The sequence below is a fragment of the Salmo trutta genome, unplaced genomic scaffold (assembly GCF_901001165.1).
Source record: "Salmo trutta unplaced genomic scaffold, fSalTru1.1, whole genome shotgun sequence".
Classification (NCBI taxonomy): Eukaryota; Metazoa; Chordata; class Actinopteri; order Salmoniformes; family Salmonidae; genus Salmo; species Salmo trutta.
Window position 1 is genome coordinate 208,720 of NW_021822730.1, and position 18,994 is coordinate 227,713.

The 18,994-nt window shown below is 42.3% G+C and overlaps 2 long non-coding RNA genes across 2 annotated transcripts; both read left to right on the forward strand.

Moving 5' to 3' along the window:
• Positions 1 to 1,823: 1,823 nt before the first annotated feature.
• LOC115184047 (uncharacterized) lies at positions 1,824 to 2,713 on the forward strand. The gene is made up of 2 exons (XR_003874172.1): positions 1,824 to 2,163; positions 2,530 to 2,713. It is a non-coding gene; the product is annotated as an uncharacterized LOC115184047 (long non-coding RNA).
• A 7,374-nt stretch (positions 2,714 to 10,087) lies between these two features.
• LOC115184045 (uncharacterized) lies at positions 10,088 to 11,008 on the forward strand. Its single transcript, XR_003874171.1, has 2 exons — positions 10,088 to 10,463; positions 10,830 to 11,008. It is a non-coding gene; the product is annotated as an uncharacterized LOC115184045 (long non-coding RNA).
• Positions 11,009 to 18,994: the final 7,986 nt, after the last annotated feature.

An 18,994-nucleotide genomic window follows, 5' to 3' on the forward strand; every position in this document is an offset into this window, starting at 1 on the left:
TGCTGGGTTGTTGCCCTCCTACGGCCTCCTCCACGTCTCCTGATGTACTGGCCTGTCTCCTGGTAGCGCCTCCATGCTCTGGACACTACGCTGACAGACACAGCAAACCTTCTTGCCACAGCTCGCATTGATGTGCCATCCTGGATGAGCTGCACTACCTGAGCCACTTGTGTGGGTTGTAGACTCTGTCTCATGCTACCACTAGAGTGAAAACACCGCCAGCATTCAAAAGTGACCAAAACATCAGCCAAGAAGCATAGGAACTGAGAAGTGGTCTGTGGTCCCCACCTGCAGAACCACTCCTTTATTGGGGGTGTCTTGCTAATTGCCTATAATTTCCACCTGTTGTCTATTCCATTTGCACAACAGCATGTGAAATTTATTGTCAATCAGTGTTGCTTCCTAAGTGGACAGTTTGATTTCACAGAAGTGTGATTGACTTGGAGTTATATTGTGTTGTTTAAGTGTTCCCTTTATTTTTTTGAGCAGTATATTTTTTGGTTAATACATGATTCCATATGTGTTATTTCATAGTTTTGATGTCTTCACTATTATTCTACAATGTAGAAAATAGTAAAAATAAAGAAAACCCTAGAAGGAGTAGGTGTGTCCAAACTTTTGACTTGTACTGTGTGTGTGTACAGTATGTATGACATTTCACAGATGCTTCAATCCTAAGTGACTTACAGTCATGCGTGCATCCATTATTTATTTTTTTACACAAGGGTGGCCCCAGCGAGAATCAAACCCTTTATCCTGGCATTGCAAGCTCCATATCAACTGAGCTACAGAGGACCAGGGATAAAAGGCCCTCATTACAGATAGAGGCAACATGAATCAGGTTCTAGCTCCTCATCTGCCAGATGAATGACTAATGAGGTACAGTGTATGTCAACATTCATTTCCCACATACACGATATAAGGGCAGGGGGAAATCGATAGTGGCTATATCCTAGACTGTCTTGGTCTGAGACAGTAATTACCATCCAGACCAGAGACTGTCTGGGGGCCTATAAAATAGTACTTACGAACGGAATTTAGAATGTTTGTACACGTAGAAGAAGTGTGATTTATCAAACAGTCCTACGAGCATCATACTCACACTGGTAGGAGATAACCATTGTTATACAACGGGTGGGTCTAATCCTGAATGCTGATTGGTTAAAACCCCATTCCAGCCGGTGTCTATTCCACAAGTTACCACCGGTTAAATCTATGACGTTAAAATGCCTATTTACTCTGTTCCATCTGACTGCTGCAAACCACTGTCTCATCAGCCCAGCCAGGCAATGTATAAACTTGATCTCCACTATAAAAAGCATCTAGACATTATCTCACATTACTTTTAGACTAACATTTAGTTTTCAACAGCGGATCTTTTATATAAACCTTGTTGTCTGTCTCTCCGACATTTGCAACATTGTTTCAATATTCAAATTCGATCTCCAGCTGTCCAATAGTAATAAACGTGTTGGGAGTCGGGACGAGACAGACAGGCAGTGTTTCTCAGCCAGTCTAAATAATAAATCAGCTGCCATTTTTATGGATATACAAGTAAATGTAAAGTGAAAAAGGGTCAAACTAAACAAAATGCAGCTAGTTTGCAGTCTTTCCAACTTCAGTTTGAAGTGATTGTGTTTAGCTGTGTTGTTGGCTAGCTCCTCTGAACAACAGTGTCCTGATGAGAGAGCACATTTTCTGTTCCAGGTCAAAATCGCGCATCATTAGCTCATTGTTATGGATGTATACAAATAAATGTCACTAGAAAACAGCTTAAACAAACGCAAGTGTAGCTACTTTGCTGTTAATCTGGCTGCACTGTTTGACGTGACTGTAAGTTAGCCATAGTTGGCTAGCTAGCAAGGTAGGTAAGTTGACCAGACGTCCCCGTTTTTGTTGGCCTGTCCCCGGCAATGTTAAAAAAAACAGACCGCAAAGTGAAATAATATTTTACGTAGAAAGAAAAAAAGCCGTGCAGCAGAGCCTACCGGTTGACATCTCAATAGCGTTGTATATTGTTTTGGCCAACAGATGGGGGCTGGTTGCTATAGCAACTTCATTCACTCTTCTTCTTCTTCTTCTACTAACTACTTCCTGCTGTGTACGACTTGGCCGGAAGCGAAGTGAATCCACAACATCACCACACACCTCTTTTCAAGCCAGGTAAAGTTACACTCGTTTGAGATACTAGCTAGTGATGTTCTAATGTCACAATGCATTATATAGATAGATGATCTATAAGGTTTTAAATTAGGTTATGCTCGCTAATGTTAGCTATGTAGACTAAGTTACAATGTTGACTAATTTTACTGTCACGGTAGCTATTAGGTTAAAAAAAACATTCACATGTAAACATGCAGTGGACGGTGCTATTTTAAAAAATATGATTATATTAAATGAATGCACAATTAATTATGATAATATTTATTTTGTAGATTACAATTTTTAATGGTTTAGCATTATAATAAGTAGTGTGAAAATATATTTACAAATGTATATGGATAACATTAGCATAATGTTTTCTGTTAGAGAGTGGAGAGGAAGGAGAGCTGGAAGACTGGAGAGAAAGGAGAGGAAAGGTAAAGATATGATTACAGAGCCTAACCAATTTATTATTCCTAACAATATTTTTGATATAAAACATCAAAAATGAGGCAAGCAATGGAAAGTATTTAATCTAATAGTGTACTATGTATTATTAAAGATTGGAGAAGGAAGGAGAAGAGAGTGAGAAGGGAAGGTAAAATAAAAAAGTGAGTGAAGCGATTAGAATGTAGAAGAGTGAGGTGGAAAGAAAGACGAGGCTTCCCTGTTCCATCTATTGCTGTTCACTGGACCCTATGATCACTTGGCTACATAGCTGATGCCTGCTGGACTGTTCATTAATCACGGTCTACATTTTTGTTTATTTTGTTTATCTGTCGGCCCCAGTCTCGAACTCAGGCCCTGTGTGTAGTTAACCGACCTGCTCTGCCCATTCATCTCCATTTTACCTGTTGTTGTTGTCTTAGCTGATTAGCTGTTGTTGTCTTACCCGTTGTTTTCTTAGCTAGCTCTCCCAATCAACACCTGTGATTTCTTTATGCCTCGCTTTATGTCTCTCTCTGATGTCAATATGCCTTGTATACTGTTGTTTAGGATAGTTATCATTGTTTTATTTTACTGAGGAGCCCCTAGTCCCACTCAACATGCCTCAGATACCTCCAATGTCCCACCTCCCACACATGCGGTGACCTCACCCAGCATAACTAGCACGTCCAGAGATGAAATCTCTCTTATCATCACTCAGTGCCTGGGTTTACCTCCACTGTACCCGCACCCCACCATACCTCTGTCTGTACATTATGCCCTGAATCTATTCTACCACGCCCAGAAATCTGCTCCTTTTATTCTCTGTCCCCAACGCACTAGACGACCAGTTCTGATAGCTTTTAGCCGTACCCTCATCCTACTCCTCCTCTGTTCCTCGGGTGATGTGGAGGCTAACCCAGGCCCTGCGTGTACCCAGGCACTCTCATTTGGTGACTTCTGTAACCGAAAAAGCCTTGGTTTCATGCATGTTAACATCAGAAGCCTCCTCCCTAAGTTTGCTTTACTCACTGCTTTAGCACACTCCGCCAACCCTGATGTCCTTGCCGTGTCTGAATCCTGCCTTAGGAAGGCCACCAAAAATTCTGAGATTTCCATCCCCAACTACAACATTTTCCATCAAGATGGAACTGCCAAAGGGGGAGGAGTTGCAATGTACTCCAGAGATAGAACTTTGCAGGATGTCATACTTTCCAGGTCTATGCCAAACAGTTCGAGCTTCTAATTCTAAAAATTAATCTCTCCAGAAATAAGTCTCTCACTGTTGCCGCCTGTTATAGACCCCCCTCAGCTCCCAGCTGTGCCCTGGACACCATATGTGAATTAATTGCCCCCCATTTATCTTCAGAGTTCGTTCTGTTAGGTGACCTAATCTGGGATATGATTAACACCCAGGTCATCCTACAATCTAAGCTAGATGCCCTCAATCTCACACAAATTATCAAGGAACCCACCAGGTACAACCCTAAATCCGTAAACATGGGCACCCTCATAGATATTATCCTGACCAACTTGCCCTCCAAATACACCTCTGCTGTCTTCAATCAGGATCGCAGCGATCACTGCCTCATTGCCTGCATCCGCTATGGGTCCGCGGTCAAACGACCACCCCTCATCACTGTCAAACGCTCCCTAAAACACTTCTGCGAGCAGGCCTTTCTAATCGACCTGGCCTGGGTATCCTGGAAGGATATTGACCTCATCCCGTCAGTCGAGGATGCCTGGTTGTTCTTTAAAAGTGCTTTCCTCACCATCTTAAATAAGCATAGGACAAAATGTGACCCCATAGTGAGTAATGTGTTAGCACCATGGGCTAGGACAAAATGTGACCCCATAGTGAGTAATGTGTTAGCACCATGGGCTAGGACAAAATGTGACCCCATAGTGAGTAACGTGTTAGCATCATGGGCTAGGACAAAATGTGACCCCATAGTGAGTAATGTGTTAGCATCATGGGCTAGGACAAAATGTGACCCCATAGTGAGTAACGTGTTAGCACCATGTGTAACTACTTCCGTAACACAGAACCTAGTCCAGGTTGAATTTGTGTCCCTGTCCATTGATTTTGTCCAATCATGGACATGTAAAGCTGCTGCCAATAGTAGTCAGATATTGTAAGATGTATAATGGCAGCACATCTGTGGAAACAAAACGGTTTGATTTTTGTGGAATTGAAAGGAGAAACAGCAGAGGAAATTGCAGCTGAGATCCTGGTGGTCATCCCAAAAAATGTAACCTTGAAAACAAAGTCGTTGTAACGGTCGTCGTAGTGAATGGACCAAGGCGCAGCGGGTACGTGAATGCTCATGTTTATTTTCCAAAACAAAACAAGAAAACGAACAGACGATAAACAGTCTTGTAGGCAACACACAGCAGTACAAAGAACAACCTCCCACCATTCCCAAAATAAACATAATCCAAATTATAGAACCTTCAATCAGAGGCAACGATAAACAGCTGCCTCCAATTGAAGGCCCCAATCCCAAATACCTAAACATAGAAATAAACACCCTAGAACAGACATAGAAATATACAAACATAGACCAAAACCCCGGAAATCATAAATCAAACACCCCTCTACATAAACACACACTCAAACACATCCTGAACCACATAAAACAAACACCCCCCTGCCACATCCTGACCAAACAATAATAACAAATAACCCTTTTTCTGGTCAGGATTTGACAGTCGTGTCATTCTCTGCCGACAACACAAATACCAACTTTGGAGGACTGAATGGCCTGGGGAGGGTCAATGTCCATACCCAAGTTAAAAATGCTCTGCAGCGGGAGGTGATTGGCTTAGGTTGTCCTGCCCACATCCTTCATAACGCGGCCAGAACAGCTTTGGATCTGATCCCCCGTGATGTTGAGTACCTGCTCACAAAGATATTTTCAAGTCAAAGTAGAAAGTCTGAAGAGCTTTTGTGAGTTTGTTGGCCAGGAGGACCATAACATCTTAGCACACAGCTGGCTGTCCACAGCCGGCTGTCCATGTTCCCTGCTCTAGAAAGGGTGCTGAAAATGTATGTGCCATTCTGAAGACAAATGTCCTGTTGTCCTGCGAACAATGTTCGAAAATCCACTGACTGAACTTTGGCTGACATTTTGTCCATGAAAACTTGACCGTATTCAGTGACACGATCAAGATGCTTGAAAGCCAGGACCGCTGTGCTGTTGAGTCAGCTGCAATTCTGAGAAACGTTGAGGTAAAAATTGACTGTAAGATGTGATGACAACTTCATTCCGGTTTTGTTCAGAGAACTTCTGAGAGAACTAGAGGAAAATAGAGCCATTTCTAAAGTGATCTTGAAGAGATCCAGAAGGCAGCAGCCACACTGCAGGATAAATGCCCCAATGTGACCATCAATGAGGATGCATTGTTTGACAAGGTTACTGGCCTGCAAGAGTTCCTAAAGGGGGGGGTGGAATCGCTTGAATAATGGAAAACATCTGGAGACAACGTTTAGTCAGAGATGGAGCACGGTGGTTACCCACTTCAAAGAGAACGACGTCCCACACACTAACCTAGCTAGATTAGCCTCTGTTGTCATGTGCTTACCTGGAAGTAATGCACCAGTCGAGAGAGTGAATTATATATATATGGACAGCAGCAAGAAATAGGTTCACTGTTCCTGCCATCAAAGCCATGCTTATTGTGAAGACAAACTTCCACCTCCCAGGCCAGGAGTTCATGGAGAAGCTGGCCAAAGACAGAGCCAAAACCTGAAGAAAATATATTATTCTGAGGAAATATACAGATTAGGTTGATTATAAGTATATTATTTAATTACCAATCTCATCATCATCTTTTTTATTATGTTGTTAAGTAATTTAACATTTACTATTGTCTCTTGTTTTTTTCAATTTTGCTCATATTCTCTTCTGCTCTTATTCTACCCAGACTACCAGGACCACCTGAATGGCTGTTCAGATCGGACAGTTCTGTCTCGTCCGTAGTGTTTCTGTAATATAGTTGTTTTCTCTATCACAGTGGGCCTTTTAGACTAAATACATGAAACCGGAATCGCCCCCACTGTCTTTTTATTTCATAGATAATAACATTGGATATTTTAATGATATATTGACTGCCGTACTGGAAATGTCCCCGGTGTTCATTTCAGAAATCTGGTCGCCTTAAAGGAAGGGATAAGAACGTTGCCAGCCAGCATGGCAATGGAACATTTAGAACGAATGACTTGGTCGCATCCAAAGATACAGAACAAATAGACTGAACGACTGGGTCGCGTCCATAGATACAGAACAAAAAGACTGAACAACTGTGTCGCGTCCATAGATACAGAACAAATAGACTGAACGACTGGGTCGCGTCCATAGATACAGAACAAATAGACTGAACGACGAGGTCGCGTCTCTGGCAACCGAACCGATCGAACGAACGACCAGCCGGCTCGGGTAGCAAACCATAGTTTTGTGTCGGGACTATATTTTGTGGAAGGATGAATTAGTATGAATAAATGAATCAAAATAACGTTATTAAAAATATGTCAATCACCATTGATTATGTTGGTAACACGCTGTATAAGTGGTAATGCTTTCGAAGCTGGTGTTTATAGGATATATTGACACGATTTGTCGGTGTTGTGCCGAACCCCCCCTGCCAGATTCCCCCCCCTGCCAGATTCCCCCCCTGCCAGATTCCCCCCCCTGCCAGAATCCCCCCCCCCTGCCAGAATCCCCCCCCTCCCAGAATCCCCCCCTCCCAGAATCCCCCCCTGCCAGAATCCCCCCCTGCCAGAATCCCCCCCCGCCAAAATCCCCCCCTGCCAGAATCCCCCCCTGCCTTATTTCCTTAATTTTGTGGCTAGAGTCAAATACTTTATGTGACACACATCAGAGTCATACTTTCTATAGAACAAACTTCACGTCAGGATAGGCAACCAAAATGAATAATTAAAATGTATGTGTGTTATATTAAACATAGGGGGGGGGCAAATTACATAACACATTTTTGCTATTGTTCTTTATTTTTTTGACATGCGTTATTAGACAGTGGCAACGCGGAACACTGATGATTATGAACATGGTCTTTTGCCTGCTAATGTCTGCAATGCAGTGAAGAAAACGATATGACAACAATAACGTCTAATGTAACTGGCCCCTCTAACAGTACAACTGGCCCCTCTAACAGTACAACTGGCCCCTCTAACAGAACAACTGGCCCCTCTAACAGTACAACTGGCCCCTCTAACAGTACAACTGGCCCCTCTAACAGTACAACTGGCCCCTCTAACAGTACAACTGGCCCCTCTAACAGTACAACTGGCCCCAGCTTGGCCCCCCCCGCAGTTGAAATGGTCTAGAACCGCCACTGATTAAGAGTGGAAGCCTTTTCTGTTCACATAGTTAGAACTCGTTTTGGGATGGTGCTTTTATGGCGATGTGGATGCAGTCTAATGCTCCGTTCATATTTAGGAAACCATTAATGGCGAAGAAACTCCTCTTGATTACAACCTGTTGTGAGACGGTGTAAATGGTATGATACTGTTCGTTTTGCTGATAATTGCATCCAAAACATTGGATCATCGAGGGATGTGAGATGCCAAAAACCCGAGGGTGGCAAGCGTTTTGATGTGTGTGTGGTTGTACAACTGACTAGGTATCCCCCCCCTTTGCCCTTCCCTTTCCAGAATGGCATGTGTTTGCCTTTCTAAAGTACTGTAGGTCTTTCATCCTCGCCAAAATCCTTTAAGATTGGTTTTGGGAAACGATATCTGATGAGCCGAAATGTTCTTTCTGAAAAGAAAAATCCCACCTGTCTCTAATTCCAAAGGTTTCAAGTTTGAATCCAGTAATATAAAGTTGTTTTTATATATATATTTTTTAAGCCTATCCCAAACCTTAACCATTGAGTTAATGCCTAACCATAAGAATTCAGAGTTAAGACCTAAACTTAACCCTGACCATAAGAATTCAAAGTTAAGACCTAAACTTAACCCTGACCATAACAATTCAGAGTTAAGACCTAAACTTAACCCTGACCATAACAATTCAGAGTTAAGACCTAAACTTAATCCTGACCATAACAATTCAGAGTTAAGGCCTGAAATGTACATTAAACACGTTTGGAGCAACTTTTGAGAAACATGAATTTGAGACTGAGAGAGCTGGTTGGGATTATTACTGTAACAAATCACTGATGTGATCAAATTATTTGATATAGCCTGTCAAGATACAGTTGCATGAATGTCTCTCACAATCTCTCTCTCACACAATATTTCTCTCAGACAATCTCTCACAATCTCTCTCTCAGACAATCTCTCACAACGTCTCTCTCACAATCTCTCTCACACAATCTCTGTCTCACACAATCTCTCCCACTCTCTCTCCTTTCACATCGCATAAAGTTCTCTCTCTCTCCTTTCACACCACACATCCCACTACCCCCCCCTCTCCCTCTCTTTTTGCATTGTACATACTGTATCTCTCAGCATTTCTCTCTGAAAATACATGACAACAAAGTAATTACTGTCAATGTGGCGTGAAAAGATCCAGTATGTTTGTTTATTTCAGGTGAAGACTTGAATGTGGATCCTCAGAGGTGGAGACTTTATGCATCTATAGTTGAAGTCGGAAGTTTACATACACTTAGATTGGAGTCACTAAAACTCGTTTTTCAACCGCAACAAATTTCTTGTTAACAAACTATAGTTTTGGCAAGTCGGTTAGGACATCTACTTTGTGCATGACACAAGTCATTTTTCCAACAATTGTTTACAGACAGATTATTTCAGTTATAAATCACTGTATCACAATTCCAGTGGGTCAGAAGTTTACATACACTAAGTTGACTGTGCCTTTAAACAGCTTGAAAAATTCCCAAAAATGATGTCATGGCTTTAGAAGCTTCTGATAGGCTAATTGACATAATTTGAGTCAATTGGAGGTGTACCTGTGGATGTATTTCAAGGCCTACCTTCAAACTCAGTGCCTCTTTGCTTAACATCATGGGAAAATCAAAAGAAATCAGCCAAGACCTCCCCCTAAAAATTGTAGACCTCCACAAGTCTGGTTCATCCTTGGGAGCAATTTCCAAATGCCTGAATGTACCACATTCATCTGTATAAACAATAGTACGCAAGTATAAACACCATGGGACCACGCAGCCGTCATACCGCTCAGGAAGGAGACGCGTTCTGTCTCCTAGAGATGAACGTACTTTGGTGCGAAAAGTGCAAATCAATCCCAGAACAGCAGCAAAGGACCTTGTGAAGATGCTGGAGGAAACAGGTACAAAAGTGTCTATATCCACAGTAAAACGAGTCCTATATCGACATAACCTGAAAGGTTTGAAGTGATTGTGTTTAGCTGTGTTGTTGGCTAGCTCCTCTGAACAACAGTGTCCTGACGAGAGAGCACATTTTCTATGCCAGGTGCAATCACACCTCATTAGCTCATTGTTATGGATGTATAAATAAATGTCACTAGAAAACAGCTTAAACAAACGCAAGTGTAGCTACTTTGCTGTTAGTCTGGCTGCACTGTTTGACGTGACTGTAAATTAGCCATAGTTGGCTAGCTAGCTAGCAAGGTAGGTAAGTTGACCAGACGTCCCCGTTTTCCAGGGACAGTCCCCGTTTTTGGTGGCCTGTCCCCGGCAATGTTAAAAAAAAACAGACCGCAAAGTGAAATAATATTTTACGTAGAAAGAAAAAAAGCCGTGCAGCAGAGCCTACCGGTTGACATCTCAATAGCGTTGTATATTGTTTTGGCCAACAGATGGGGGCTGGTTGCTATAGCAACTTCATTCACTCTTCTTCTTCTTCTTCTACTAACTACTTCCTGCTGTGTACGACTTGGCCGGAAGCGAAGTGAATCCACAACATCACCACACACCTCTTTTCAAGCCAGGTAAAGTTACACTCGTTTGAGATACTAGCTAGTGATGTTCTAATGTCACAATGCATTATATAGATAGATGATCTATAAGGTTTTAAATTAGGTTATGCTCGCTAATGTTAGCTATGTAGACTAAGTTACAATGTTGACTAATTTTACTGTCACGGTAGCTATTAGGTTAAAAAAAACATTCACATGTAAACATGCAGTGGACGGTGCTATTTTAAAAAATATGATTATATTAAATGAATGCACAATTAATTATGATAATATTTATTTTGTAGATTACAATTTTTAATGGTTTAGCATTATAATAAGTAGTGTGAAAATATATTTACAAATGTATATGGATAACATTAGCATAATGTTTTCTGTTAGAGAGTGGAGAGGAAGGAGAGCTGGAAGACTGGAGAGAAAGGAGAGGAAAGGTAAAGATATGATTACAGAGCCTAACCAATTTATTATTCCTAACAATATTTTTGATATAAAACATCAAAAATGAGGCAAGCAATGGAAAGTATTTAATCTAATAGTGTACTATGTATTATTAAAGATTGGAGAAGGAAGGAGAAGAGAGTGAGAAGGGAAGGTCAAAAAGTTAAGTGAGTGAAGCGATTAGAATGTAGAAGAGTGAGGTGGAAAGAAAGACGAGGCTTCCCTGTTCCATCTATTGCTGTTCACTGGACCCTATGATCACTTGGCTACATAGCTGATGCCTGCTGGACTGTTCATTAATCACGGTCTACATTTTTGTTTATTTTGTTTATCTGTCGGCCCCAGTCTCGAACTCAGGCCCTGTGTGTAGTTAACCGACCTGCTCTGCCCATTCATCTCCATTTTACCTGTTGTTGTTGTCTTAGCTGATTAGCTGTTGTTGTCTTACCCGTTGTTTTCTTAGCTAGCTCTCCCAATCAACACCTGTGATTTCTTTATGCCTCGCTTTATGTCTCTCTCTGATGTCAATATGCCTTGTATACTGTTGTTTAGGATAGTTATCATTGTTTTATTTTACTGAGGAGCCCCTAGTCCCACTCAACATGCCTCAGATACCTCCAATGTCCCACCTCCCACACATGCGGTGACCTCACCCAGCATAACTAGCACGTCCAGAGATGAAATCTCTCTTATCATCACTCAGTGCCTGGGTTTACCTCCACTGTACCCGCACCCCACCATACCTCTGTCTGTACATTATGCCCTGAATCTATTCTACCACGCCCAGAAATCTGCTCCTTTTATTCTCTGTCCCCAACGCACTAGACGACCAGTTCTGATAGCTTTTAGCCGTACCCTCATCCTACTCCTCCTCTGTTCCTCGGGTGATGTGGAGGCTAACCCAGGCCCTGCGTGTACCCAGGCACTCTCATTTGGTGACTTCTGTAACCGAAAAAGCCTTGGTTTCATGCATGTTAACATCAGAAGCCTCCTCCCTAAGTTTGCTTTACTCACTGCTTTAGCACACTCCGCCAACCCTGATGTCCTTGCCGTGTCTGAATCCTGCCTTAGGAAGGCCACCAAAAATTCTGAGATTTCCATCCCCAACTACAACATTTTCCATCAAGATGGAACTGCCAAAGGGGGAGGAGTTGCAATGTACTCCAGAGATAGAACTTTGCAGGATGTCATACTTTCCAGGTCTATGCCAAACAGTTCGAGCTTCTAATTCTAAAAATTAATCTCTCCAGAAATAAGTCTCTCACTGTTGCCGCCTGTTATAGACCCCCCTCAGCTCCCAGCTGTGCCCTGGACACCATATGTGAATTAATTGCCCCCCATTTATCTTCAGAGTTCGTTCTGTTAGGTGACCTAATCTGGGATATGATTAACACCCAGGTCATCCTACAATCTAAGCTAGATGCCCTCAATCTCACACAAATTATCAAGGAACCCACCAGGTACAACCCTAAATCCGTAAACATGGGCACCCTCATAGATATTATCCTGACCAACTTGCCCTCCAAATACACCTCTGCTGTCTTCAATCAGGATCGCAGCGATCACTGCCTCATTGCCTGCATCCGCTATGGGTCCGCGGTCAAACGACCACCCCTCATCACTGTCAAACGCTCCCTAAAACACTTCTGCGAGCAGGCCTTTCTAATCGACCTGGCCTGGGTATCCTGGAAGGATATTGACCTCATCCCGTCAGTCGAGGATGCCTGGTTGTTCTTTAAAAGTGCTTTCCTCACCATCTTAAATAAGCATAGGACAAAATGTGACCCCATAGTGAGTAATGTGTTAGCACCATGGGCTAGGACAAAATGTGACCCCATAGTGAGTAATGTGTTAGCACCATGGGCTAGGACAAAATGTGACCCCATAGTGAGTAACGTGTTAGCATCATGGGCTAGGACAAAATGTGACCCCATAGTGAGTAATGTGTTAGCATCATGGGCTAGGACAAAATGTGACCCCATAGTGAGTAACGTGTTAGCACCATGTGTAACTACTTCCGTAACACAGAACCTAGTCCAGGTTGAATTTGTGTCCCTGTCCATTGATTTTGTCCAATCATGGACATGTAAAGCTGCTGCCAATAGTAGTCAGATATTGTAAGATGTATAATGGCAGCACATCTGTGGAAACAAAACGGTTTGATTTTTGTGGAATTGAAAGGAGAAACAGCAGAGGAAATTGCAGCTGAGATCCTGGTGGTCATCCCAAAAAATGTAACCTTGAAAACAAAGTCGTTGTAACGGTCGTCGTAGTGAATGGACCAAGGCGCAGCGGGTACGTGAATGCTCATGTTTATTTTCCAAAACAAAACAAGAAAACGAACAGACGATAAACAGTCTTGTAGGCAACACACAGCAGTACAAAGAACAACCTCCCACCATTCCCAAAATAAACATAATCCAAATTATAGAACCTTCAATCAGAGGCAACGATAAACAGCTGCCTCCAATTGAAGGCCCCAATCCCAAATACCTAAACATAGAAATAAACACCCTAGAACAGACATAGAAATATACAAACATAGACCAAAACCCCGGAAATCATAAATCAAACACCCCTCTACATAAACACACACTCAAACACATCCTGAACCACATAAAACAAACACCCCCCTGCCACATCCTGACCAAACAATAATAACAAATAACCCTTTTTCTGGTCAGGATTTGACAGTCGTGTCATTCTCTGCCGACAACACAAATACCAACTTTGGAGGACTGAATGGCCTGGGGAGGGTCAATGTCCATACCCAAGTTAAAAATGCTCTGCAGCGGGAGGTGATTGGCTTAGGTTGTCCTGCCCACATCCTTCATAACGCGGCCAGAACAGCTTTGGATCTGATCCCCCGTGATGTTGAGTACCTGCTCACAAAGATATTTTCAAGTCAAAGTAGAAAGTCTGAAGAGCTTTTGTGAGTTTGTTGGCCAGGAGGACCATAACATCTTAGCACACAGCTGGCTGTCCACAGCCGGCTGTCCATGTTCCCTGCTCTAGAAAGGGTGCTGAAAATGTATGTGCCATTCTGAAGACAAATGTCCTGTTGTCCTGCGAACAATGTTCGAAAATCCACTGACTGAACTTTGGCTGACATTTTGTCCATGAAAACTTGACCGTATTCAGTGACACGATCAAGATGCTTGAAAGCCAGGACCGCTGTGCTGTTGAGTCAGCTGCAATTCTGAGAAACGTTGAGGTAAAAATTGACTGTAAGATGTGATGACAACTTCATTCCGGTTTTGTTCAGAGAACTTCTGAGAGAACTAGAGGAAAATAGAGCCATTTCTAAAGTGATCTTGAAGAGATCCAGAAGGCAGCAGCCACACTGCAGGATAAATGCCCCAATGTGACCATCAATGAGGATGCATTGTTTGACAAGGTTACTGGCCTGCAAGAGTTCCTAAAGGGGGGGGTGGAATCGCTTGAATAATGGAAAACATCTGGAGACAACGTTTAGTCAGAGATGGAGCACGGTGGTTACCCACTTCAAAGAGAACGACGTCCCACACACTAACCTAGCTAGATTAGCCTCTGTTGTCATGTGCTTACCTGGAAGTAATGCACCAGTCGAGAGAGTGAATTATATATATATGGACAGCAGCAAGAAATAGGTTCACTGTTCCTGCCATCAAAGCCATGCTTATTGTGAAGACAAACTTCCACCTCCCAGGCCAGGAGTTCATGGAGAAGCTGGCCAAAGACAGAGCCAAAACCTGAAGAAAATATATTATTCTGAGGAAATATACAGATTAGGTTGATTATAAGTATATTATTTAATTACCAATCTCATCATCATCTTTTTTATTATGTTGTTAAGTAATTTAACATTTACTATTGTCTCTTGTTTTTTTCAATTTTGCTCATATTCTCTTCTGCTCTTATTCTACCCAGACTACCAGGACCACCTGAATGGCTGTTCAGATCGGACAGTTCTGTCTCGTCCGTAGTGTTTCTGTAATATAGTTGTTTTCTCTATCACAGTGGGCCTTTTAGACTAAATACATGAAACCGGAATCGCCCCCACTGTCTTTTTATTTCATAGATAATAACATTGGATATTTTAATGATATATTGACTGCCGTACTGGAAATGTCCCCGGTGTTCATTTCAGAAATCTGGTCGCCTTAAAGGAAGGGATAAGAACGTTGCCAGCCAGCATGGCAATGGAACATTTAGAACGAATGACTTGGTCGCATCCAAAGATACAGAACAAATAGACTGAACGACTGGGTCGCGTCCATAGATACAGAACAAAAAGACTGAACAACTGTGTCGCGTCCATAGATACAGAACAAATAGACTGAACGACTGGGTCGCGTCCATAGATACAGAACAAATAGACTGAACGACGAGGTCGCGTCTCTGGCAACCGAACCGATCGAACGAACGACCAGCCGGCTCGGGTAGCAAACCATAGTTTTGTGTCGGGACTATATTTTGTGGAAGGATGAATTAGTATGAATAAATGAATCAAAATAACGTTATTAAAAATATGTCAATCACCATTGATTATGTTGGTAACACGCTGTATAAGTGGTAATGCTTTCGAAGCTGGTGTTTATAGGATATATTGACACGATTTGTCGGTGTTGTGCCGAACCCCCCCTGCCAGATTCCCCCCCCTGCCAGATTCCCCCCCCTGCCAGAATCCCCCCCCCTGCCAGAATCCCCCCCTGCCAGAATCCCCCCCTGCCAGAATCCCCCCCTGCCAGAATCCCCCCCTGCCAGAATCCCCCCCCGCCAAAATCCCCCCCTGCCAGAATCCCCCCCTGCCTTATTTCCTTAATTTTGTGGCTAGAGTCAAATACTTTATGTGACACACATCAGAGTCATACTTTCTATAGAACAAACTTCACGTCAGGATAGGCAACCAAAATGAATAATTAAAATGTATGTGTGTTATATTAAACATAGGGGGGGGGGCAAATTACATAACACATTTTTGCTATTGTTCTTTATTTTTTTGACATGCGTTATTAGACAGTGGCAACGCGGAACACTGATGATTATGAACATGGTCTTTTGCCTGCTAATGTCTGCAATGCAGTGAAGAAAACGATATGACAACAATAACGTCTAATGTAACTGGCCCCTCTAACAGTACAACTGGCCCCTCTAACAGAACAACTGGCCCCTCTAACAGTACAACTGGCCCCTCTAACAGTACAACTGGCCCCTCTAACAGTACAACTGGCCCCTCTAACAGTACAACTGGCCCCAGCTTGGCCCCCCCCAGTTGAAATGGTCTAGAACCGCCACTGATTAAGAGTGGAAGCCTTTTCTGTTCACATAGTTAGAACTCGTTTTGGGATGGTGCTTTTATGGCGATGTGGATGCAGTCTAATGCTCCGTTCATATTTAGGAAACCATTAATGGCGAAGAAACTCCTCTTGATTACAACCTGTTGTGAGACGGTGTAAATGGTATGATACTGTTCGTTTTGCTGATAATTGCATCCAAAACATTGGATCATCGAGGGATGTGAGATGCCAAAAACCCGAGGGTGGCAAGCGTTTTGATGTGTGTGTGGTTGTACAACTGACTAGGTATCCCCCCCCTTTGCCCTTCCCTTTCCAGAATGGCATGTGTTTGCCTTTCTAAAGTACTGCAGGTCTTTCATCCTCGCCAAAATCCTTTAAGATTGGTTTTGGGAAACGATATCTGATGAGCCGAAATGTTCTTTCTGAAAAGAAAAATCCCACCTGTCTCTAATTCCAAAGGTTTCAAGTTTGAATCCAGTAATATAAAGTTGTTTTTATATATATATTTTTTAAGCCTATCCCAAACCTTAACCATTGAGTTAATGCCTAACCATAAGAATTCAGAGTTAAGACCTAAACTTAACCCTGACCATAAGAATTCAGAGTTAAGACCTAAACTTAACCCTGACTATAACAATTCAGAGTTAAGGCCTGAAATATACATTAAACACTTTTAAACACGTTTGGAGCAACTTTTGAGAAACATGAATTTGAGACTGAGAGAGCTGGTTGGGATTATTACTGTAACAAATCACTGATGTGATCAAATTATTTGATATAGCCTGTCAAGATACAGTTGCATGAATGTCTCTCACAATCTCTCTCTCACACAATATTTCTCTCAGACAATCTCTCACAATCTCTCTCTCAGACAATCTCTCACAACGTCTCTCTCACAATCTCTCTCACACAATCTCTGTCTCACACAATCTCTCACAATATCTCTCTCATAATCTCTCTCTCACACAATATCTCCCACTCTCTCTCCTTTCACATCGCATAAAGTTCTCTCTCTCTCTCTCTCCTCTCTCACCACACATCCCACTACCCCCCCTCTCCCTCTCTTCTGCATTGTACATACTGTATCTCTCAGCATTTCTCTCTGAAAATACATGACAACAAAGCAATTACTGTCAATGTGGCGTGAAAAGATCCAGTATGTTTGTTTATTTCAGGTGAAGACTTGAATGTGGATCCTCAGAGGTGGAGACTTTATGCATCTACAGTTGAAGTCGGAAGTTTACATACACTTAGATTGGAGTCATTAAAACTCGTTTTTCAACCGCAACAAATTTCCTGTTAACAAACTATAGTTTTGGCAAGTCGGTTAGGACATCTACTTTGTGCATGACACAAGTCCTTTTTCCAACAATTGTTTACAGACAGATTATTTCAAATATAAATCACTGTATCACAATTCCAGTGGGTCAGAAGTTTACATACACTAAGTTGACTGTGCCTTTAAACAGCTTGAAAAATTCCCAAAAATGATGTCATGGCTTTAGAAGCTTCTGATAGGCTAATTGACATCATTTGAGTCAATTGGAGGTGTACCTGTGGATGTATTTCAAGGCCTACCTTCAAACTCAGTGCCTCTTTGCTTAACATCATGGGAAAATCAAAAGAAATCAGCCAAGACCTCCCCCTAAAAATTGTAGACCTCCACAAGTCTGGTTCATCCTTGGGAGCAATTTCCAAATGCCTGAATGTACCACATTCATCTGTATAAACAATAGTACGCAAGTATAAACACCATGGGACTATGCAGTCGTCATACCGCTCAGGAAGGAGACGAGTTCTGTCTCCTAGAGATGAACGTACTTTGGTGCGAAAAGTGCAAATCAATCCCAGAACAGCAGCAAAGGACCTTGTGAAGATGCTGGAGGAAACAGGTACAAAAGTATCTATATCCACAGTAAAACGAGTCCTATATCGACATAACCTGAAAGGCCGCTCAGCAAGGAAGAAGCCACTGCTCCAAAACCGACATAAAAGCCAGATTACAGTTTGCAACTGCACATGGGGACAAAGATCGTACTTTTTGGAAAAATGTCATCTGGTCTGATGAAACAAAAATAGAACTGTTTGGCCATAATGACCATCGTTATGTTTGGAGGAAAAAGGGGGAGGCTTGCAAGCCGAAGAACACCATCCCAACCGTGAAGCATGGGGGTGGCAGCATCATGTTGTGGGGGTGCTTTGCTGAAGGAGGGACTGGTGCACTTCACAAAATAGATGGCATCATGAGCAAGGAAAATTATGTGAATATATTGAAGCAACATCTCAAGACATCAGTCAGGAAGTTAAAGCTTGGTCACAAATGGGTCTTCCAAATGGACAATGACCCCAAGCATACTTCCGAAGTTGTGGCAAAATGACTTAAGGACAGCAAAGTCAAGGTATTGGAGAGGTCATCACAAAGCCCTGACCACAATCCTATAGAACATTTGTGGGCAGAACTGAAAAAGCGTGTGCGAGCAAGGTGGCCTACAAACCTGACTCAGTTACACCAGCTCTGTCAGGAGGAATGGGCCAAAATTCACCCAACTTATTGTGGGAAGCTTGTGGAAGGCTACCCAAAACGTTTGACCCAAGTTAAACAATTTAAAGGCAATGCTACCAAATACTAATTCAGTGTATGTAAACTTCTGACCCACTGGGAATGTGATGAAAAAAAATAAAAGCTGAAATAAATAATTCTCTCTACTATTATTCTGACATTTCACATTCTTAAAATAAAGTGGTGATCCTAACTGACCTAAGACAGGGAATTATTACTAGGATTAAATGTCAGGAATTGTGAAAAACTGTGTTTAAATGTATTTGGCT